Source organism: Ursus americanus, chromosome 28, assembly GCF_024610735.1.
Source record: "Ursus americanus isolate L20-20 chromosome 28, mUrsAme1.1.p, whole genome shotgun sequence".
Classification (NCBI taxonomy): Eukaryota; Metazoa; Chordata; class Mammalia; order Carnivora; family Ursidae; genus Ursus; species Ursus americanus.
Genome location: NC_142154.1, coordinates 32,129,161 through 32,153,297, shown reverse-complemented (window position 1 = coordinate 32,153,297; position 24,137 = coordinate 32,129,161). Strand labels below are relative to the sequence as shown.

Genomic DNA, 24,137 nt, shown 5'->3' with positions numbered 1-24,137 from the left:
GCATATACTTTTTCAATACAAACATCATTATTATCATCAAATGTTCCAGCCTGTGGTGATTTCATTACCAAAATGTTTTGCTTCAATTTTTAAATTTTTTTAAAAATTTTAATTCCAGCGTAGGTAACATACAGTGTTATATTATTTTCAAGTGTACAATATAGTGATTCAACAATTCTATACATGACTCAGTGCTCATCACGGTAAGTGTGCTCTTTAATTTCCATCACTTATTTCCCCCATTCCCCACCCCACTCCCCTCTGGTGACCATCAGTTTGTTCTTTATAATTAAAAGCCTGTTTCCTGGTTTGTCCTCTTTTTTTCCCCTTTGCTTGTTTGTTTTGTTTCTTAAATTCTACATATAAATGCAATCATACGGTACTTGTCTTTCTCTGACTTATTTCGCTTAGCATTCTATTCTCTAGATCCATCCGTGTTGCTGCAAATGGCAAGATTTTCATTCTTTTTTATGGCCAAATGATATTCCATTGCATGTATATACCACATCTTCTTTATTCATGTATCGATGGACACTTGGAGTGCTTCCATATCTTGGAATAATAATAATATAACAATAACAATATAATAATATTATATTAATATAATATAATAATAATATAATACTGCAATAAACAGAGGGGAGCACATATCCTTTCAAATTAGTGTTTTTGGATTCTTTGGGTAAATACCTAGTAGTGCAATTACTGGATCATGGTGTAGTTCTATTTCTAATTTTTTGAGGACCCTCCATACTGTTTTTCACAGTGGCTGCACTGATTTGCATTCCCACCAATAGTATACAAAGGCTCCTATTTCTCCACATCCTCGCCAACACTTGATGTTTCTTATGTTGTTGATTTCAGCCAGGCGTAAGGCGGTAGCTCATTGTAGTTTTGGTTTGCATTTCCCTGATGATGAGAGATGTTGAGCATCTTTTCATGTGTCAGTTGACCATCTGTTTGTCTTCTTTGGAGAAATGTCTGTTCATGTCTTCTGCCCATTTAAATTGGATTGTTTGTTTTTTGGGTGTTGAGTTGTACAAGTTCTTTATATATTTTGGATACTAACCAAAAGGATGCCATATTTTTGAACAGAGGTCAAGTTGGTGAACCAGTCCCAGTTCTCCATGGTTGAGGGTTCCATCCTTCCACGTTTTCCATCCCCAGACAGATTTGTTCAGAAGACTGTGGAAGCTGCGTTAATTCCTCAGAATAATGGCTTTCTGCACCGTCTGTGAGTGTCTTTTAAGCAGGTCTTCAACAAATGAATCTTAATTTCTCATAATTCAAGTCAATCCAACATTTATTGAAGGCCAGCAAGGATGGGAAAAAATGTGTTCTCTGACCTCACGTCCTCTGTGCTTACTGTCTTGGGATTGGCCGTGAACCCCAGATCATTGCTTGGCAGGCAGCACAAAAGCTCCAGCCCCAGCTGAGCCATTTAATAGGTGCTTAAGTTGAATTTGGGGGAATTTTTTAGAAAAAAGAAGCAGTTGCCCTAAGCATCCAGGAATATTTCATGCAGCTATATTTCTAACCTCTGCATTTTTTCCTGTTGCAAAGGATGACCTGTCACTGCCTCTGTTCAGGGCACCCCACCACTTATGCTCAGGTTCTTATCCCTTTTTCCCATTCAAGGACTTTGCATCTTTCTTTTGTATCATTGATTTTTCCATTTCTAGTGTATCATCCCATTGGCATACTAATATATTGTAACATCCCTTCTTATATTTAAAAATAGATCCCTCCTTGACCTGCAGTTCCTCCTTTATCTATTACTTTATTTTGCTCTCTTTATAGCAAAACTCCTCAAAACAGCTGTTGCTACTAGCTTTACTTCCTCTCTTCCTGTTCTTTCTTTGACCCTTATCAGTCAGGCTTTAGTCTCCACAATAATACTGAAACTAGAATTTTCAAGTCACCAACAACCCCTATTTTGCTAAATATACTGGTCAATTCACACTTTCAAATCAGTTGACCTCTTACTAGCATGTACAGCATGTCATTTCCTTCTTCTGGAGACCCTTTCTTTGCTTGAATTTTGGGGTAGCCCATTCCCCTGGCTTTCCTCCTACTCACTGGTCACTCCTTCATGCCCTTTGCTGGCTCCTTCTTCTCTTTCTTTCCCTCTCAATGTCGGGGTGTTCAAGGGCTCAGTCTTCAGACTTGTTCTTTGTCTTCTCTCACTCCTTAGGTGATCTTATCCAGTCTCTTAACCATACTCTAATGACCCCAAACTTTTCTCCAGCCTAGACCTTTCCTCTAAGCCAGCCACCTTCCTACCATGTCCACCTGGATGCTTGTTGGACAGGTCAAAGTTTACATGTTCAAAATTGAATTCTGAATTTCCTGCAAGGCCCCCTCCTCATACCTGTCTTCTATAGTTTGCCCATCACTCAATCAGGAACACCACCATTTACTCCAATACTCAGGCTCCAAGCCTATACACTGTAACTGAATTTTCTTTTTACCCTACACTCCACATCCAAACCATCAGTAAATGTGGTTGGTTCCATCTACAAAATATAAGCCAGATTCAACCACAGCTCAGCATCTTTTGACCTTTACATTGTCACCCATCAGAACCACTGCCATCTCTCCCTGGACCTACTCCAGTAGCCTCACAGTTCATCCCGCTGCATCCCCTGTTGCTATCACTCCCCCAGTTTATTCTCTCCATGGCCAGCCAGGAGATATTTTATTTTTTTTAAAAAGAATTTAATTTAATTATTTGAGAGAGAGAGAGAGTACAAGTGGGGGGGGGCGGGGGCAGAGAGAGAGAGAGAGAGAGGGAGAAACAGACTCCCCACCGAGCAAGGAGCCCAATGCAGGGCTCGATCCCAGGACCCTGGAATCATGACCCGAGCCCAAGGCAGACACTTAACCAACTGAGCACCCAGGCACCCCCAGGAGGTATTTTATTTTTTATTTTTATTTTTTCAAAGATTTATTTATTTATTTGACAGAGAGACAGCCAGCGAGAGAGGGAACACAAGCAGGGGGAGTGGGAGAAGAAGAAGCAGGCTTCACACTGAGCAGGGAGCCCGTTGTGCGGCTCGATCCCAGGACCCTGGGATCACGCCCTGAGCCAAAGGCAGACTCTTAATGACTGAGCCCCCCAGGCGCCCCCCAGGAGGTATTTTAAAAGTGCGAATCAAATCATGTCAAACCCTGCTCAAAACTTAGAATGAAATCCAAATTCCTTACCACAGCTGCCTCTCGCTCTCACCTTCTCTCTTGCCCTCCATTCTCACCACACCAACCTTCATGCTTTTTCTCAACCCACTAACTTTATTCTCACCTCAGGACGTTCATATCTCCTCTACCCACTGCCGAGGGTCTTTGCAGGTCTCAAACACTTACTATCGCCTGATACTATAATGATTATTCATGTGTTTGCTTGTTTGTTGTTGGTCTCTAAGGCGGTAGAATATATATTTCATGGCAAGAATTGAGTCTGTTTTGTTCACTGATATACTGCTGGTGCCTGAAATAGGATCTGACACATGGAAGAGACTCAATAAATACTTGTTGAATGAGTGAGAAATTAGAGGAGCTAGAATTCGTCGAGTATTGGCTGTGTGCCAGGTATCATGATAAGGGCTTTGCATGTCTTGTCTCATTTAGCTCTCAGGCAACCCTATGAGAAGTTTACTATTATTTTACTCAGTTTCCCAGATGAGTAAAACATCAGCATAAAAAGATGAAGAAATTTGCTAAGGTTACACAACTGATGGATGCACCCAGCTTGGTTTCACCGAGACTATACTGCCCCCGATGAAGGCTGCTCTTCGATCAGTTAAAGTCCCAATGAAACCATTTTGAAATCCCCTGCTTATGAACTCTGCATGTGGCCACCATAATGCTCCTTCCAGTCTAATGGCAATGGAAAGAGCTGGCCCTGCTTAGGGAAGAGTTGTGAAGACACTCTCAGCCTCCAGTTCTCCTGCCCAGCCCCTGTAAATGGATTCATATTTCAAATGTGGGTGGGGGAGGGGAAGAGGATGGGCACAGGTGGAACGGGACAGAAGCAGTCTACCCTAGAAGCTCAAATGTCTGATCTTTCAAGTCTAGGCTTTGATGTGGGGCAAATGCCTCAAGTTTTCCTGCTGTCTTCATCCTTGAGCTTTACCTTGCTCCTGCTGCCCTCCCTTCCTCCTCTTCTGGATGGTGGGGCGAGTTCTCTCTAGGAGACACCCTTGGTCCCCCAACCATATGCCCTGGGTCTGCCCTAGAGCTCGTTCCCCACCCAGGAATGTTTTCCTGCCTCTCTCCACCTAAGGGCGGTCTCCAGCCCAGGAGCGCACTCCCTCCTGATGGGCTTTGGGCCAGATGTGTCAGTGCGGTGGCACTACGAGAGTGACCCACCACCACTGAGGGACGGAGTTGGTAGATAGAAACGTCTCCCCTGCCGCCCTCAGCAGGACACTCTGCAGTATGTCTCATAGTTTCCCAGAAGGTCCCCAGCAGGACTGAGCCCCACTTGTCCACAGCAGTCGTCTATTCATCAACACATCCTCCATGGCTTTCCTTTCTTCCTTGTCCCCTCCCCACCCCCTCATGTGCTTCCCAAGATCACCTCCCGAGTAAATTACACATCCTGGACTCCTTGTCTCAGGGTCTGCCTTTGGGGGAAACCCCACCCAAGATAGTGTTTAACCCCCTGAGGTTTGCTTTTCTCTTCTTTTATTATTCCAGTCAATGGCCTTCAAATCATTTCGTCAATGGAGTTTGGTCCATGCTGCAAAGTAAAGAAATAGATGCACTTCAGTGTTTCCTTCTCCTCGGTGAATAGGGGCACCTGGTTCCGAGATTCTTCACATTTCTCCCCTGCTCTCCAGAAATAGGGGTCAGCTCCTGATCCCGGGGTGGAGCTCATCTCCCCATCCAACAGGTCCTCACCGTGGGTCTGCAGCCGGGAAGTTGGTCTGCGTAATGCGTGCATTCGGAAAACGTGGCAGCTACCTGACTATGGCTTCCTCAGGGGTGGAGTGTGTGCTCTGCCCGTTCATGTTGGGTTTTCCCCATGACTCCTTCCTTTGCTATTCCACAATACAGCTGACCTGCCATAGCAACGCCTACGGACAGTGGTTCCATGCAGGCTGTTCCTTCTCAGCTGTGAAATGTTTCCTTAAAGAAACACACACCTGGAAATGGAATTTCTGGAACGATTCCTGGATGCTTTCCAGAGGAACCCTGGCAACATGTGCAAATACCCTTTTATTTTCCAACATGGGAACAAATAGTTCCTATCTTTCTTTAGTGCAGAGGCTGGTCTCAATACCTACCCAGGGGACACGTTTCTGGGTGGCAGGGGTGGGTGATGGGAGTGAGGCTACAGCAATACCTCAGGCTGGGTCAGTTCCACTGGCACTGAGTGGGTTATTCTTTTAATATCCCAGTGGAGATTATGGACTGGAACTCAGGGAAAAAAGATGGAGATGAACATTCTGGAGTTATCTTCAAAGAGAATTTTAAATTATGAGAATGGATGCAATCTCTGTGGAAGAGAAGAGAGAGAGAGGAAGATCGGGACAGATGGGAGGAGATTGGGCTTAGGCAGCTTGATCATAAAACTTGTTGCCCAAACTGGAACAGCTTTGGGAGGGAAAGGGACCACTATTAATAATGACACTGGGACCTAAAACAGGATTGTCTTGGGCACACATATGGTCGCCTGACAGGGTCACCTCTGTTGAAGGGGCTGGGTGATGACTGCCTTTGCCACAGCCCTGACATGTGTTATATGACAGCAGGAAGTGGCGAAGAGGTGGTCACTTGCTATAGTCCAGAACATGTGTCCTTTTGGTAGGGTCTCTGGAGGGGCTATCGAGAACTCCTGCAAATTGTCTTCCCTTGGCTGGCAAAGGTCCCAGTCTTTGGCTTGTTTTCACATCCTTCCTTGGGGATGGGGAAGGTATGGTGAGGAAGGACACAGAGGTGTGTGTGCTCTCCAGATGTCTTAGGGGAAGTGTGGAATAACTATTGGAAAATTGATAGAATCATCAAAGAATATGATTACCTACATAATTTGTTTAACCAAAGTTACAATTGTGTGATAAAAATTAAAATTTTTATATGATATTAAAACTAATCGTTACCACATCTATATAATTCCCCTCTTCCCCCAATTTAATTACAATATACCTTTGTCCCTACTTTGTTTCTAATCCCTCTATTCTATGCCCTCTTACCTCATCTGGGGCCTTGATCCATATTTAAAAAAAAAACATTTTTTTTTTAAAGATTTTATTTTATTTTATTCGACAGAGATAGAGACAGCCAGTGAGAGAGGGAACACAAGCAGGGGGAGTGGGAGAGGAAGAAGCAGGCTCATAGCGGAAGAGCCTGATGTGGGGCTCGATCCCATAACACCGGGATCACGACCTGAGCTGAAGGCAGACGCTTAACCGCTGTGCCACCCAGGCGCCCCTTAAAAAAAAAAATCATTTCTTGACCCTGGCTCTCCATTTTCACTTCTATCTAGAAGAGTTAGGTATGGCACCTTCCATCCCTGCTCCCCCCTCCCCACCCTGCTTTCTCCCTACCCTGTGAAACCTAAATTTACACCATCCCCATTTTATTCAAGTTTATCAGACTACATGGAAGAATTCTAACAACTGACTTCATCTGGGTCAGTATGATTCACAGTAGGCTCACACTAGCTAAGCATTTCTGAATGTCAGGTTTCTAAGGGAAACTAGCTATCATAGTAGCAACTGGATTCCAGGTTGGTTAGAATCAGTTTTTAACTAGTTGTAACCAGGTCAAATCCAACCTTCCTGGATCAAATTGGATAAGGCCAGCTCAAGTAGAATAAAGCATTCCAAGTTGAGACAAATCAAATTGAGAGCAATTCACGCTGGCTGAGACCAGAAAACCTGGTTCCCACTCGTCCTTACTGGGTCAGACCAGCATGAATCACAATGGTTCAGAAAGAGGAAACTGGATTCAGCCAGGTGATACTGTTCTTATTAGGGGAAAATGGTGTAAAATGATTCTTGGCAGAGAGATTAATGATTCTTTTTTTTAAAAAAGATTTTATTTATTTATTAGAGAGAGAGACACAGCGAGAGAGGGAACACAAGCAGAGGGAGTGGGAGAGAGAGAAGCAGGCTTCCCAGCGGAGCAGGGAGCCCGATGCGGGGCTCAATCCCAGAACCCTGGGACCACGCCCTGAGCCGAAGGCAAACACTTAACGACTGAGCTACCCAGGCGCCCCAAAAGGGATTAATCATTCTTAACAAGGGAATTCTAACTAAATCAAACCAGTTTAAAGTCACTTTTGTCAAAGTAGCCTAGTTCAAACTGGATCAAATCAGCTCTAATGTCCATAGTTTTGCTTTTGCGGATTAAAACCAGCTTTGGCCAGTTTAAACCAGATCAATCTGACAGCATTGCCAGATGGCTTCAAAAATATATTAGCTATTTATTGAGGGAAAAAAAGAGAGATGGATAGGTTATAGATGCCATTATCCATCGTATCTTATTTACATTTTGCTTCCATAGATCATTCAAAGGTATATATTGTTTAAAAAATCCAAAGCAAGCCCTTTACTGATTCAGCACATTATTTGTAATGTTCGTTGGTCTATAGCTTACTCATACCATTAAAATGACTTCTTACACTGTTGAATGTCTCAGATTAATCAAATTGGGACAGTTTCTTTGTAAAAACAAAGCAAAAAAATTTTTTTTCCAGATTATCTAGAGATGAGAGTCCATGAGTGGAAATGAACTCATCCCCCCCACCTCAGATTTTGCTTTCCATTACTCTTGGTCACCTGTGGTCCAGAAGCAGATACCCTTCCTCTAATGCAGGTCAGAAGGTGAATAGTAGCCTAACGTTATGTCGTAACGTCTGTCATTCATCTCACTTTATCTCATCATAGAGGCTTTTATCACCTCACATTGTAAGAAGAAGGGTGAGTACAGTACACTATTTTGAGAGAAAGACAGTGTTCACATAACTTTTATTACACTATACTGTTACCGTTGTTCTATTATCATTGTTAATCTCTTACTGTGCCTAATTTATAAATTAAACTATATCATATGTATGTATAGGAAAAAACAAGATATTTAGGTTTCAGTACTGGCATTTCAGGCTTTCCCTGGGGCCCTCGGAACACATCCCTGTGCATAAGGTGTGGGCTACTGTGCATGACCAGGCATCAACCTTCTCACAAAGTTTTTTTGGGGGAAATCTCTTTTTTCATGGGGACAACACTAAGATTCGAATTACTTTATCAAAAGCAGTTACTGAGGAGCCAGATCCACAATAAGAGACATTTTCAAAGAGACAAGATTTCCCCAGCTCTGTGAGGGCTCTGTCCTGAATGGTGCTGTTTCTGTGGAAAATATGTTGACTATATTGACCTGTTAACCATCCTCCCATAATCTGATAATAACTTTCCAAAAAAACACTTTCATATTTTTTTCTTCAAAGAATTTGCAAATTAAATCCTAACTCGAGATAGGGATATTTGACACTTTGCTTAGTTACAGACTTCCTGACCGAGGGACAGTGCAAACAAGAATGAATTCAAAACTATGTTGACTGCCTATATGCCACCTAAATGGATGTATAATCATATTTATTTATCCAAATGGCAAACCAATACAGAAGCAGAAAGAAAAGATGTAAAGAATGAATGAGACTATAAGTTGTACTGCAATGAACAGGAAAATTGAAACAGAAAGGTGATTTATGTGAACCACACTTAAAACAAATATATTTCCCAGACAAAGAAAATGTTGGAATTTGTGTTTCAAAACTGGACACATACAAGACTGCACACCAGGTCTGATAGATCAAACTTGTTTAAACAGTTCTATGCAAATGACATTTGTTCTCAATTGTTTAAGCTAGCAGCTTAATTTTTAATTTTTATTGATTTATCCTTAAGTCATCTCCACTCACTGACTTTATTTCAGTTATTGTACTATTCAGTTCTAAAATTTCCATTTGGTTTATCTTTATATCTTCTTTTTTTGCAGAGACTTTCTATTTTTCCATTTGTTTCAAGAGTGCTTGCCCTTACTTCTTGGAGCATGGTTATAATCACTACTTTAAAAATCTTCTCAGGGTTGACATCTGTTCTTCGTCTTTTCCCTTGTCAGTTGAGACTTTCATGGTTCTTTATATGCTGGGTGATTTTGGTTTATATCCTGGACCTTTTGAATATTACATTATGAGACTCTGAGTCTGGTTTAAATCCTAAATGGAACATCGATTTTTTTTTTTTTAAAGCATGCTGTGGACCAGGTTCTATTCTGGCTGTGAGTTCCAACATTCCTCTGTGGGCTCTGGTTCCAATGTCTGTTCTGTTTCCAAAGTGCAGTGCCATTCAGATGAGTCCTGTGTGTGCACTACCCAGTGGCCAGTCTTGGGCCTGGATCATGGTCTATCCTCTAGTTGAGTCCTCAAAACCCCTGTGGTATGCTGTTTAGGGTCAGATCCACACATGTGCAGCTTGGAGGGGAACCCCCCCCTCCTTGGAGGGGAGCCCTGCTTCCCTTGGGTGGCAGCCCCCCACTGCCACCCCCTCCACTGCTGCCACAATATTGCCTGTGGGCAAGGCTGGAAAAAAAGAAACAAAATCCAGAGGATGTCCCCCTCTCTCTCTGACTCTTAGGAATCCTCTTTCCTGTTTCTTGAACTGGACAGAGAGGACTTCTCTTGGAGCTCTTTCTATCTGCTTCTGGAGCATACATCTAAGTTTCTGACTGCCTTTAAGTCCCAGCTGGGCAACACTGGGGGAAAAGAAAAACGGCAAACTCACTGCTGGTTTAGCGGAACTTTGCATTCTGGTCTCTTTCCCCAACCTGCCTGCTACCTTCTATGCTTTGGAGCCCTCAGATACCTGCTCCATCTATTTTGTCCAGGATTTATAGTGGCGTTTAGTGTGTCTTCCCTTCTTTTAGCTTTTCTAGAATTAATGTCTCCTTTTGCTTCTTAAATCATTGATCATTTGCTATTTGAAAAATGCTATCTTTATATATGGCATTTATTGCAAAAAAAAAAAAGTTGCATTTAAAAAATTTCAGTAATAGCTCTTTGTTATGGCCTAAAAGAGTTAGACTGTCCACATCCTATTTTCTTGAATCTATAATTAGAGACATTTTTTCCCAAAGACAAATTCTCAAAGGAACACATTCACACTAATATTGAACCACAACCTCATTAGGCCTGCAAAATACTTTCAGTGGTTTTTCTTGTTTGTATCCTCCCCTTTCACATTAATGAGGGAAAAAAATGCTCTGAGAAGACTGTAATAACTCTGAGATTTTGAGCTTGAATGACTGGGAGAGGGTGGCTTTCACCCAGACATAGAGTGTAGAGTGGGAAACGGGTTCGGGTGGCGGGAGGGGAGGGGATATGTTCTGTGTTCTGTCCATAACACATCAATGGGAAGAGCCTGCCAAAATATCTAGGAAATGGGAGCCTGGGGTTGAGGGTTAGAGGTCAGATTTGGGTGGCATCAAGAATCACTCCTCAGGAAGTTATTGTGGAAGGTGTGAGGAAGAAAATGCTCATGGGAGGGAGGACTAGCTGGCATGGCGAGAGAGGAGAGGCAGGGACCGTGTACAGGGGTGTGCTTAAGCCTCCCATGACCACGGACTTCACACCGCAGTTCCGGCCTCACTTCTGCCTCACTGCCCTGCAAAGCGCTCTCACCACTGTGCCCTCCCACCCTGAGTTGCGCTGCACTCCCCAGAGCCTGGTGAATTCCCCCTCCCAGCCCCCTTTCAGGGCCCTCTATCTTATTCAAAGGCAGACATGGTATTTTGGTCACCATGGGAGATCCAATTGGGGAGATTTTTCAGAAGCTTCCTGATATCCAGCCCCTGGCGGAGACAATCTGGGGTGAAGCTGCAGCCCTCTGCGGCCTGCCTAACCCATGCGAGAATTTGCTTGGGCCTCCTAATCAGCACAATTAGCTCTGTAGGGTGAAGTGACAAGACTGTTCCAGCACTTGGCCATTGGCTAATTGTGTCTGCAGACACCAGCATATTTTACTGTAGCAACCACCGTAGCGATCACAGTACGCTAGGCTTTGCTGCAGCAATAAGCCCACATCTCAGTGGCTTAACACAACATAAGATGCTACACATGCTTACCCAATAAAGGGTGGTGGGTGCTTTGCTCCTCAGAGACCTCTGAGACCCAGGCTAACCAAGGCCTCATCTTAACCATGGTTTCCACGATCCCAGCACCAGTGGGAAGAGAACATGATTTGTACACTAAGACTTAAACCTTCTTCTAGCCCTTCTTCCCTCCTTCCTTCCTCCCTTCCCCCTTCCCCCCTTCCCTCCCTCCTCTCTCCCTCCCTCCCTCCTTCCTTCCTCCCTCCTTCCTTCCTTCCTTCCTTCCTTCCTTCCTTCCTTCCTTCCTTCCTTCCCTTCTTCCTTCCCTCCCTCCTTTCCCTTTTTAGAAAGAGAAGTCACATTCCATTGGCCAAAGCAAGTCACATGGGCACACTTAACGGTGGGACAAGGGGACAGGGAAGTTAAATCCTCTCTTCCCCCTAAGGGGGACATGTTGAACCTCATTAATGACTATCCAAACCGTGCCCTGAAGAATTATTATCTCCACTTAGGAGTTGAAAAACTCAGACTCCATTAAGTTATTTTTCCAGAGTCACACAGTGAATAAGTTAGCAGAGCAAGGACCCAGGAGCTCGCTTGTTTAACTATAAACCCCCACATCTTCCCTAAGTCAGATGTCTCCTCTTCACGAAACCGTCACATGGAAGATGGTTCTGATTAGCTTCAAGGGAACTTCAGATGCTGACAAGTAAAGAGTTTGAGCCCCAATTAAAGTTAATCTTGCGAAAATGTGTTTCTTTTCTCTCTCTTCTTGAAACAACCTGTAAAAAAAAAAAGAAGGAAGGAAAAAGGAAGAAAGAAAGAAAAAGAAGAAAAGAAAAAGAAAAACAGAAAAGGAAAAAAACCCAAAAAGCAAACAAGCCCTTTGGGTTGACCTCTGACCTGCTCCACGACGGTATCTAATTGCATGTCAGGGTGATTTGGACTTTTCTCACTGCGTGGTATTTTCCACTCATAGAACTGGCTCAGTCGGTTAAGCATCTGCCTTCAGCTCAGGTCGTGATCCCAGGGTCCCGGGATTGAGTCCTGCATTGGGCTCCTTGCTCAGCGGGGAGTCTGCTCTCTCTCTGCCTCTCTCTCTCAATATCTCTCATGAAAATAAAATCTTAAAAAAAAAGAGTACTCTCAACCCATTTCCCCCCTTGAGAGAAGTCAGCAGTGAGTGTTTAGTCCCACTCTGCAGACGAGGAAACTGAGGCACAGACAGGTTAAGTGATTAAACCAGATTGAAACAGGCTGCTATTATTTTTTTCTGAATTGTAAGTTAGTTTCCTGTTCCCTCCACACTGAAGACTTCCATTTACCCCCCAGCTCCTGGGAAACGTGCCCTTAAGTATCCCAGCTGATGCAGGGGGAGCTCTGCCTTGTTTAAAGACGTGTGCCTTCACATGGCTTTTTCTGTGATGGATACAAAACCCGAGAAGAGAGGCAGTAAACCCCCTCCCCCGCTCAGGCAGCTGGTCCCTGGAGGCAGCAGTCTTCCAAACGCTTTAGAAGAAATGCTTCTCAGGTCTCAGAACTCTTCCTTCTGTGTCTCTAACAACAGTCTTTAGTTTCAAATCTACTCTGTCTGATATGAGAATTGCTAGTCCAGCTTTCTTTTGAGGTCCAATAATGAATCATGGAGCATTACATCAAAAACTGGGGATGTACTGTATGGTGACTAATATAACAAAATAAAAATTATTTAAAAAAAAAAGAACTCTTCCTGAACAAGTCTGAAATCCATGGAAAAGTTCTAGAAAGAGTCAGAAAGAGTAGTAGCAACTCATGTCCATACTGCTGGGCTGAGCCTCTGCACAAGCCCATGTAGGAGACTTAGCAGTGTCCCTGCTTTCACCCCAAAAAAGGAAAGAACACCACTCGATTAGATTAAATGTGCCTTGAGTAGGCCCTGGAATCCTCAGCTTCCGTGTGGATGAGATTTGGAACTCAAGGTGATGTTGGTGGTTGTGAAGGCTGTTTCTGAAGGCACGAGAGCCCTAGTTTCCTCCATCCGTGGACTTACGAGGGGTGGAAATGAAAGAAACCATTTCAAATGCAGCTTGAAATTAAAAAAAAAGAAGTCACATACTTCTCTGTGTATGTCATCTTTTCCCAGATGGATCCGAAATGAGCCACATAATTTCCCTGTTGCAGAGTTTCTGAGAGAATCATAGATCTGAGAGCTGGAAGGGGCTTCAAGGCTTGGGGTGAGCCAGTCCCCTTTCCTTCCAACATATCAATACGTTCTTCCCATTTTATAGACGAGGTGACTACAGGTCTCGGCTTGGTGATTGCTATGATGACATGGCCAGTGGGTGATGGTGGGATAGAGGCTGGGGAGCTGAGTGCTTGCTTTTAATGCACAGAACGGCTCCTTGCAGGTAGAAGACTCCTTCATCATGCAGAGAACAGTGACGCAGGAAACATTGAAGGAAAAAAAGAAAAAAAAGAAAAAGGAACATAGGAGCCATGAACATCTTGGCAGCAAAGTCTGGCAAGATGTCACAAGTGGCACCCGATGGGGCCTCTGTATACCGAAGAGAGGCAAGATGAACGTGAGTAGGCAAGGTAAAGCAATGAACTTCAGACTGACTTTGTGAGCCCATAGTGGCCTGGGTTCCTAAACGAACCATGTCTGGCCAGTGGTCGCTGGCTAGGCAGTTATCTCTGAGACTTAAAACAATGAATTAATTCAACAAGAAAGCCAGTTTCCTGAAGAGGGAGAATTGCCAGGGAGGCCAAGGTGACAGCAATTTCAGGCACAATGTAAGCCGATTAGGCTCAAAGAGAGAAGCAGCTTCGTGCACCCCTCACCCCCAGGCCATCTGGGAGGCTTGTAGCACTGGTGGCAAGGTCAGCACGGGCAAGGGGTGAAGGACGAGACCTTAGGAGGAGAGTGTCCCAGGAGGCAGGGGAAGGCAGACAGGGCATTCCTCTAGGATGATGGATTTGTTTTATTTTGCATTTATTTTTTTCATTACAATAGAATTGTGGAATGATGTGTTTGCCTTACCTTTTTTTTTTTTTTTAAATAAAGTGGATTTTTTTCCCTCTCCCTTTGGATAAACAGATCTGATTATGTCAGCCCCTGCTTAAACCCCCTCAGAAGCTTCCTCTTGCTCATTTGAAAATAACCCAACTAACAAAAATGGGCATAAGCATCACCAGACTTTAGCAGATTTGTGCAATATCATTTACAAATGATATACTGCTGTATTGGTTGAGTAATGGCCACTACCCAAAGCTGTCCCTTCCTTCTTCCACTCTGGAACCCCCGGACTCCCCCAATCCAGCTTCTAGGGCAGCAGGGGGCTCCAGGACCCCACTCCTTGTATCTGTTCTGATGGGACACCCCTGTGCCTCTGTGGTGCCTGTAGTCAGACCTCAACCCATCCCCGCGCCGCTTCCCTCCTTTCTTGGGTTCTGAGTCCTGGCCGCCCTCCCCTCCCTTCTGCTCCTTGTGTGTGTCACCCCTCTCCGGGGCCCCTGCAAATGTCTTCCTTCTGTCTAGAACGGTCTCTCCAAACCTGGCTTCTTTTTACTCTGGCTAACTTTTCTCATCCTCCCTGTGACCAATCATTCATTGTTAGCTTCAGTCAGTATAGGTGGGGTGGATGAACAAAAGGATGATCGATCAATCGTGTCCGAGAGGAGGCACCTGCACGTGGACTTCGTCCATAAGTGGTGATTGTCGTCATCTAGGTGATCGGTGCCAGAAGGAGAAAGGGAGCCCGTGACCCTGGGGCTGTGATGTCCACTCTCTTTCGTGCTCAGCGTTGCCTCTCCTGGAGAGAAGCAGCTTCGGTCTGGGTGATGCCTTTGGGCTGTATTATCACTCTCCAAGAGGGAAAAGAGAAATAATCTGAATATTTGGGATTCCAAAAGTTGTCTTGTACCAGGTAACACGAAGTTTCCTATCTCCTTGGTCCAGACATGGGGCAGGAAGGGATAAGAGTGAAGGGAGAGAAGGAACAAGAATGAGATCATCTGAAATGTGGCCTGTCAACTCTGACGCTGGATAGGAAACCTTGATGAGCCATCTAGAAGGCATTTACCGTCTGTCTCCAAGCTGGTGGCCACAGCTCCTCTCTTGCACGCCTGTGGATTACAGGTCAAGGAGGGGGGCAGCCCCAAGCCAGGGGCATGCGAGCTTGGGACTTGGTTTTTGGGTTGACATCCCAGACCCCCTGGAGGAAGAAGAGAATGAAGTGAGTTAAGGAAACAAGCAGGGGAGGAAAGGCTCCTTCATACTCACCCGAGACACTTGGAAACAGCTTAGAAGCAGAGATGACAAGTTTACCAGCTCACGACAGACAGGGTGTGTTGTGTTTTTGCGTTTTTGTGCTTCCCTTATTTCCTTATTATTTGTTGGGCACAAACTTGCCTGGACTTTACAGTCTGCAAAGCCATACAACCAAGAAAATAAAGGAACAATTTTATAAGCATTGTGATGGATCCTGGTACCTCGCTGGAGCCTGAAATTAGGGGTTTGAATGTGTGTCTGTTTCCCTTCCACCTCCTGATGTTGACAAAGGAGGGATAATACAGGGGTTTCCTTCCCTGCTGGGACACAGCCCCCAGAAATGCCATTAGGATGAAAACACTAGTGTTTGTCAAAAGAGCGTAAAGCAGTGTTTTTCAAAGTGTAGTTTTTGGAATTCTAGCCCCAAGAAATGTTCTGCTGGAAAAAGGTTCGTGGTCGGAGCTTATTAGTGAAGTGCAGAAGTTGTGTTAAGTCTCCCCCACAAAGGTCTGCTTGTCCTGGGTTGCCTTCCTGGATCTCTTTTGTTTGTTCGTTTGTTTTTTTTTTTTAAGATTTTATTTTTTTGACAGAGAGACACAGCGAGAGAGGGAACACAAGTAGGGGGAGTGGGAGAGGAAGAAGCAGGCTCCTGCTGAGTGGGGAGGCCGATGCGGGACTCGATCCCAGGACTCTGGGATCATAACCTGAGATGAAGGCAGATGCTTAACCAACTGAGCCACCCAGGCGCCCCAGCCTTCCTGGATCTGTTCACCCTCTGCTCTTACTCCGGTTCTGCACGCTCTGACGTCCCAGGAAGTGGCTCTCAGCGGTAGGCCGTTCTTCCTCAAGGGTTCAGGGGCCTTGACCATGTGCCAACGCTGTGCTGGGGGAATGGCTGGCCGCCCAGGACGCGGCTCTAGGGAGGGGACGCACTCAGCGGGGCGGGGCAGCGGAAGTCCTCTGTGGGATGTTCGGAGCATTTCTCATCACAGCTGAGACAAGCAGCGGAATGAAGGGGCACTGTTAATATTAGTTGAGAATTACACCAGGACCACAGGTATAAACTCGGACTGTCCTACATATCGCAGGGCTGACACATGCCTGAAGAGCTATGTTTTTTGTCTGTCATTTCAGGAGGTATGGGCAGTAGCTACAGAGAATGGTTTCAGTTCAAAATGAAAAGGGGCTTTCTAACAGAGCCTCCGACAACAGTATGAGCTATTTTATGAGGTAGTGAGCACCTTGTCACTGCAGATATGCAAGAGGGTAACTACCAACTCATGCTCCAAGATGTTGTGTATAGAAGATACTGACGTGCCAGGAAGTCACCGGGGCTAGATGACCCCTACTAATCTGAGACACCTGCTCTTCTTTGCCCTCTTTATCGGTAAGGGTTAGTAGCTTATCTCATATGCAAGGACCAAATCCTGTCAGTCGGATTTATGCATGCATACCCACTTGGATAAAAGGAGAAATGCAGCAGGACTGAAAGATGAAACCTGCTGTTTTACCATAATTGATATTCACTGTGCCTATATATAATGTAAATATCTCTGTTTAAAATGAGATTGGATTTCACAGTATAGCCTTGACTTTTTTTTTTTTTAAAGATTTTATTTGACAGAGCACAAGCAGGGGGAGTGGCAGGCAGAGAGAGAGGGAGAAGCAGGCTCCCTGCTGAGCAGAGAGCCCAAAGTGGATATATATTTTTAAAGATTTTATTTATTTATTCGAGAGAGCGAGAGAGAGCACAAGCAGGGGGGAGAGAGAAGCAGGCTCCCCGCCAAGCAGGGAGCCCGACGCAGGACTCGATCCCAGGACTCTGGGATCATGACCTGAGCTGAAGGCAGATGCTTAGCCGACTGAGCCACCCAGCCTTGACTTATTAACATTTGGGGCGCCTGGGTGGCTCAGTCAGTTAAACGTTCAACTCTTGATTTATGCTCAGGTCGTGATCTCAGGGTCCTGGGATCGAGCCGTGCGGTGGGCTCCACACTCAGCACAGAGTCTGCTTGAGGATTTACTCTCTCTGCCCCTCCCCCCACTGGAGCGCACACTCTATCTCAAATAAATAAATGAATTAAAAAAATAAATGTCTATAAAAAATTAAGAGAATATTGTCTGACAGGTAAGCAAAAAACGGTCACTACGATTTGACCAAGTGTGAATGAATCAGATTCTGTTCTAAAGAAGCAGCCTAGGTCAGCCGGGTCAGGTCTGCTCAATAATGAGGGCACTTCGGTTATGCAAGATGTTGACATTAAGGGAAGAGGAAGATACAACGGAATTCCTTATACTATTCCTGCAATTTGTCTGTAAGTCTAAAGCTTGTTTTTACAAAATCCATATCCTTGCTCTAACGGCCCGTTCATACCAGGCCCTGCCTGAAGAACTCCCCTCATCCTTGACTCAGCTCAAGCAGAACATTGTAGATTTCTGCTCCCCTCTCGGATTACACCACCCGCTAGTATAATTTCCCAACTATACGACACCTCTCCCACCCGACTCAGAGCTTCTTTTCGACGGGAACATTTGTTCATCTGTAGCACTCAGTATATGGCTTTTAAATGAATTAATGCATCAGTCCAATTTGAACCAATTTTATTAGTTTGGTTTGCTTTGTTAAAATTGTGGTAAAATACGCATTACATAAAAATGACCCTTTCCACCATTTTTCGGTGTACAATTCAGTGGCATTAAGTACCTTCCAATGTTGTATACATTTTCTATCATTTTAAATGATTTAAACTGGTCAGAATTTACTCGAGCTGTTAGATCCCCTTTATCTGGACTTATGGGACCTGCGACATTGGGCATGAATTTAATCCCACTCACACCAGGTGCCTCCCCTCAAACTCTGCCTGATCAAGTGTGAAATTAGTTCCACCGGTTTGAACCAGCGCGGATCAGTCAGAACTGGCTCCGCCCAGGCTCCTGGCCAGTAGCAGGCGCTCAGAGTTGCTTCTCTTTCTTTGGCCTGATCTCTTGGGTTGCCACCTTATCTTTGTTAATTCTTGCCCTGGGGCTCCCTGCCGCGTGGCTCTCCTTTCTGCCCCCACACACTGCACCCATCCCCGTCCAGCCTGGCTCTGGGGCAGAGAGCTTGCCTCCAGCAGCCACCTTCGTTGTCCCGCTGTGCACCTGCTCTTTCAGGAAACAGCTCCGGCAACCAGGCTTTAGAGGCAGGAGCAGCAAACAGGCTGACTCATACTGCCTATAGCTGGAGAGCCTCTTCAAATGTTTAAGGTCATCCCCACCCCCTCCTGGGAGAGGAGGCACATTTTCACCGCTTCCTACCTCATCAGCTGTAATCATCTTGGTTTGAACTTAAGGAATAGAGCGCTGCGTTAGGAACCACAAAACGGGGCTCCAGCCCTTGCTTCACTCATGCCCTCCTTGGGACAATACTGCCCAATTAGTAAAAGGAAAGCCTTGGATATACAGACCAAAGCTTGATGATGGTGGTGGTGGTGGTGGTTTGCAGCAGGCTTTTTCCTTCCCACACTGGTAACTTGAGTAAGACAAGCAACAATGCTCAATCACTCTGGGGTGTGTTACATGTCTACCTCATGCCCTTGATGAGAACTTGAGGGCACTGGTCCTTTTCCCTTGACTGTTGGAGCCCAGTGAGTCTTAACCTTGTGCGTGCGTGTGCGAATGAGGGTGACTTCTGTGCCCTTTAGAGGAGGGCTCCTTCCCTAACCTTAGAATCATGCCTTCTTCCCTGTTTTGGTTTACTGGGACATTTTGCTTGCTGGCTCCCTGCTTCAGCCTCAACCCCATCCTGTTGCAGCCAGAACGATTGTTCCAAACACAAGGATGCGTCTGTCCCTCTTGGATCTCAGCCCTTCAATGGCCCCCACAAACCTCGGTACAAGATGAAGCCGCAATTCATGGCCTTCCACCATCTGGCTCTCGCTTACCTCCTGGTCTCAGCCCTTTTTCCTCTCCCCCAGCGGGTCCTGGCCGATCCGGACCACACTTCATTCCACTTTCACCACCCTCCTGTCTAGACTGTCCTCCTCTTTACGGGACGATGTCTGTTCTCCCGGTACCCAGGGCTTAGTCCCCCTCCTGTTTGCAAGGGGCCCCTATGGGGTCGCAGGGGTGGATCGGGGGCCGGTCCTTCCCGAGGCGGCCGCCAGGGGGCGACAGGAGCGGCTCCAGATGACAGCGGGAGGCCGCGAGTGGGGGAGGGAGGAGGGACCGAAGGAGCGCGGATCCCGGTTCTCCCGATCGCAAACTCCGAGCCACAGCTTTCCGCGCGCACCCGAGCCGCTGGCCGCCCGCTCAGCCCGACGCCGAACCGGGGCGCAGCGGGAGCCCGTGCAGGGCAGGCGCGGGGCGGCGGCGGCAGCCGTCCATGCGGCGTGCTCGGGGCTGCCCGGCGCCGGGAAGCACGCGGGGGCTAGGCGAGGCGGCCGCCGGCCGATCCGGGACGCGGACCGCCAGGTGAGCAGAGCCGCCCGCGCCGCGCGCCCACTGCTCCCCTTGCGCCCCGCCCGCGCCGCCCCGACCCGGCCGGGCAGCTGCCCTCCTCTCGGGCCCGCTCTGGACCTCGGGACACGATGGCGCGGGCGGCGGGGCGCAGTGGGTGTGTCCGGGGCGCCGGGGGGCTGCGCCCACACCGGACTTGGGGAGCCAGCGCGCGCTATGTCCGTGCCGACGGCTGTGCCGCCTCTCCTCCCGTTCGCTTCGCTTCCCTTCCCTTCCTTCCCTTCCTTGGGGATTTGCTCTGTCCCGGCGCCAGCACTCACCCCTCCACCCTCCAACTCTGAAACTCTAGGGACAGCCAACCTGGAGCCGTTCCGTAGTCGGGGCCCCGCGCTCCCTGGGCCGGGGCCGAGGGGGACAGGCGAGTGCACACCCAGCCCGTGCGCCCCGACCGCAGCCTCGCCTCCCTTCTGCGTCGGGGCGGGAGAGCGGGTCAGTCTCGGTCGGCGCGCATCGAGCCCCAGCCTGAGGCCTCGGCCACGCCGTTTTCTAGAAAGCCTCAAATCCTTGTGTGTGTCTGAGCTAAGCCGCTGCAGCCCAGCGCCTCTGGGAGCCTGAGTGGATGGGTTGTTTCCGCCAATTCCGGACACTTCCTCAAGTGCAACCCAGTACCTGCAGTCCCTTGGCGCGCTTATAGACTTGGCTGTTACAGAAATAGCGCGTGGAGCTTTGGAGATCTGGAAGTTAGTTTTTTTTTTTTTTTCTTTGAAATAACATCAGCCCTAACTTGGGAGTGGGATTTCAGGGCGTTCTCAGGCCCACTTAGCATCTGGAAATTGTGGGTCTGGTGTTTCCTAAGCAGTCCACACCCAGCAACCCCCCCCCCCCCGCGCCTCCCCTACTGCCAATTAAATGTGCATGCTTGCGTCTCTTCAAGTCTCCTTTGTGACACCCCCCCCCCCCGCCCACGCCGCACAGTAAGTGAATCTGAAGTCTTAGACCTGGGTAGCTGAAATGACTGTGGGATGCCTGTTGGAATTGGGAATACGAGGCATGGAGGGAGACCCGAGAGAGGGCCAAAGAATCATCTTGTCCAAGTGTCTGCACAGCTGAAGGCACCCAGGCACAGAGTAATCGTCTAAAGGTTTTTCAAAGCTCACACGGCTCTTAAAACCTGCATACCCTGCGTATGTCTTTACTTCATTGATGAAGGGCTTAATAGGATCTTACTGGGTCTCCATATACAAAGAAGCAAACATTTTAAATATGCGATTTAAATACGGTACTACTCAATTCCTACAGATTTTTGTTGGCACCATAGTTGAATTCCTTAGAAAACAAAATCCTAGCCCTGGAATTAACACGAGGAAGCAGATGCGAGTCCTGGGACTTTCCTATAAACCTCTGCAGGGTTGGAGCAGGGATTTCCCAGAGGTCCCGGCCTGGGAAATGAGTCTGGGTGATCAGAATCCTGGAGCCCCTACGGAATAAGCCACCTGGCCGGCCTCTCTTGAGGAGGGCTGGTCAGATGCGTTCACGTGACCGCCGCCACGCCCAGCCCGAGGCGGGCACCCGGTTCTTCATCATCTCCATGTCAATATCTCCTGACCTGAAGAAATCTTTCTAACTGGCTGCTAGGAAAAAAATGAGTAAAATTAAATACAGTCCAGAGTTTGGGAGTAAGATCAGGGTTGGACGTTTTGACTGAGAGTTTTTTTTTTTTGGGGGGGGGGGGTTGTTTTGCTGTGTTGCCTGGAAATGCTTATTGTGATTGCATCAATTATCCTAAAGAGTGGTGGCGAACTCCCCCTCCCCCTTTCTCACCTGGCATTTCCCTCCACGGCACCATTTGCCTCCTAATTGGCTCAGTGTTTGAGTGCCCTCGATGTCCCCTTCCCGTCCCCCACATTTACAGCGGGTTCATTACCAAGTTCCTTCCACATTCTTTTGTGATATCACAGGAGATCATTTTCCTGTCCCCCTTCCCTCTGCCCCCTCCATAAACCATGTCCACAGTAATAATCTCCCCTCTTGACTCCCAGCCACGAGTCACTTTCCTCATTTTAATCCATCTTCTTTCATGCTGACAGATTAATATTCCTTAAATTCTGATTTCGCCACATCATTCCTCTCAAGAAATCACAATGGCTCCCCAGTATGCACTTCTATTTAATTCTTCTCCAACTCATATCTTTGGGCATCTGTTGTGTTCTAGGGACTGCTACCATGTGCTGGGGCTTAAACTCAGAGCAGGACAATATCCATGCCTAGGATCTGTTGACAGGCTAACAGATGATAAACAGCCACCCTGGAGAGAAAAAGATGTTAAAAAAAAAAAAAAAAAGGTAACCACGAAACAATGCAGCACCTTGGGGACGCAGATGAGGAAGAGGCTTTTTCTGCGTGGGAGGACCTAGGAAAATCACAGCTGGGCTTTGAAGCATGAGGAGGAGTTCAAGGAGATGGGAAAGGCTGGAAGGAGAGAGGGCATGCCAGGCAGAGGGAAGAGCTTGAGCAAAGACGTAGCAACGTGAATGTGCTGATATGGACATGGTAGACAAGGACAAGGTCAGTCTTCGTCTGGGCAGTTGGAATTGTCTTAATTCAAGTTTGCTGATCTAAGAGCAGCCCACCTCTTCCCTGCCTGACATACCCAGCATCTTTATGACGGTCTTGTATGCACTCTTACTGCAGCTCAGAAATTCACACCTCCCCTCTGCTCCTCTCCATTCTGCCAGGAAGTGTACCCAGCCTCTCTTGCACATACCCGTCTCAGTCCTCCCTGAACCCAGCTAAAGTGCTCCCTGCCTCCTTTACATTTACTGTGTGTACAGCCTGGATACGTCCTAGGGGGCCAGCCTCATCTCCCAGGCACCCTGAAGTGTCTCCTGGGTGGCCCCTGGGCCTCTCCTTCCTGAGCCTCTCCAAGCTGTGTAGCCCGGTGCCAGCCCACGGCCAGCTCCCGCAGGCTTGCCAACACGATTGGGTTGGACCTTCCATCCCACCTTCCTTCCTTTCTCTTCTTCTCTCCCCACCTTTTATCTCTCTTTTTCTGTGCGTGCAGAATTGCTATAGGTATTTACATCTGCGTGGTTTTAAGGCTTCCATATGTATTTATTGACTCTTCTCTGTGAAAATAATGGATGAGCCGTGTTAGGCCAGGAGCTGCAGTGTGACATGGGCAGGCGCTGGGAAGGGGGAGCCATGGTGGGGGGCTCTCTGGCTGGAGGATGCTTTGTGGACTCTTGCCCTCTTTCGGACCCCCCTCTTCCCTCCTGCTCTGCAGGACCTGTGGGCTGATGCTGGGACCCCTCCTCACTTCTGGGCCTGTGTTGCCCTTTCTTCTCTCTCCAGCCCTTCAGAGCTGACTTCTCCGGTTTCTGGAGCCTCGCTGGCCCGATGAACGCATTCAGGTCGCGTTTAGTGAGCACTGGGGTGTGCTATGCCTGATGCCTTAACCCTCCCACCAGCCGGTGACGGAGACAGTATAATGCACATTTTACAAGGAGAAAACTCCAGCTTACTTGCCTTAGGTCAACCACTCAGGTTCTGAACTTAAATCTTAGAACCAGCTCTCTAAGTCAGGCGCTCTTTCCACTATCTCACTGTTTCCTGAAAGGATCGTCCGTGGAACATCTGAATCCGAATTCGGATCTGCTGGGAAGACACTCAGATGCCAGGTGGAGGCCTGGCCTGGGAACTGGCATTTTTTGAAGACTGCCTCAAGCGACTGATCGTTCGGGTTTGAGGACCCCTGCCCTGGGCTGCTTAACAGTGAGGCTCTAGTGACAGGTGGTGAGCTAATAAGCCACTTTGTCCCAGGTCACAGGGTCCTTTTTAACAGAGGCCTCGACCTGAACGCTAAGGGGTGAGCAATGGCGCATCGTGGGCCCAGCCAGGCGGGCCCAGAGAGCCCTGTTTTAGTCAAAGGGGTCCTCAGTTCAATCCTGAAAGCATGCTCCCCGTCCCCTCCCTGCAAAGGTACATAAGGCCAGCCCCTACCAGGCTCCCTGTGAATTTATTTCTGGGCCTGAGCAAGGCTAAGGGAGAAGGATCAGGTAGGTTGGTTTCAGAGCCCCAAGTTTTCTGAGGGAAAAAATGGGCTGGGACACCCCCCCCCCAAATACGGCCGAACACGTCACGCCAGCCACTCCGTCCCTGCTGGCGTGGTGAGTCTCACCTCCCTCCCCGGAGCGGGGTCTGGTCGCCCACAGATCTCCTTTATTCTACAAGCCCTTATTTTGCCCTCTTTCTCAGTTTCTGCCATGTGTGACGAAGGGATGGCCAAGGCTTGGGGGGCTGGTGTGGGGACCGGGACGCAGGCCCCCTGAGCATTAGGGAGAGGCCCAGCATGGAGTAGGGG

General features: G+C 47.3%; 1 protein-coding gene across 1 annotated transcript in view; it reads left to right on the top strand.

The window, feature by feature from the left end:
• Positions 1-19,537: 19,537 nt before the first annotated feature.
• Positions 19,538-24,137, top strand: part of THSD4 (thrombospondin type 1 domain containing 4) — a 546,279-nt gene continuing 541,679 nt past the window's right edge. The window contains exon 1 of the mRNA XM_087856815.1: positions 19,538-19,792. The gene's annotated coding sequence lies outside the window, so the exon portion shown is untranslated. The remainder of the gene's footprint in view (positions 19,793-24,137) is intronic.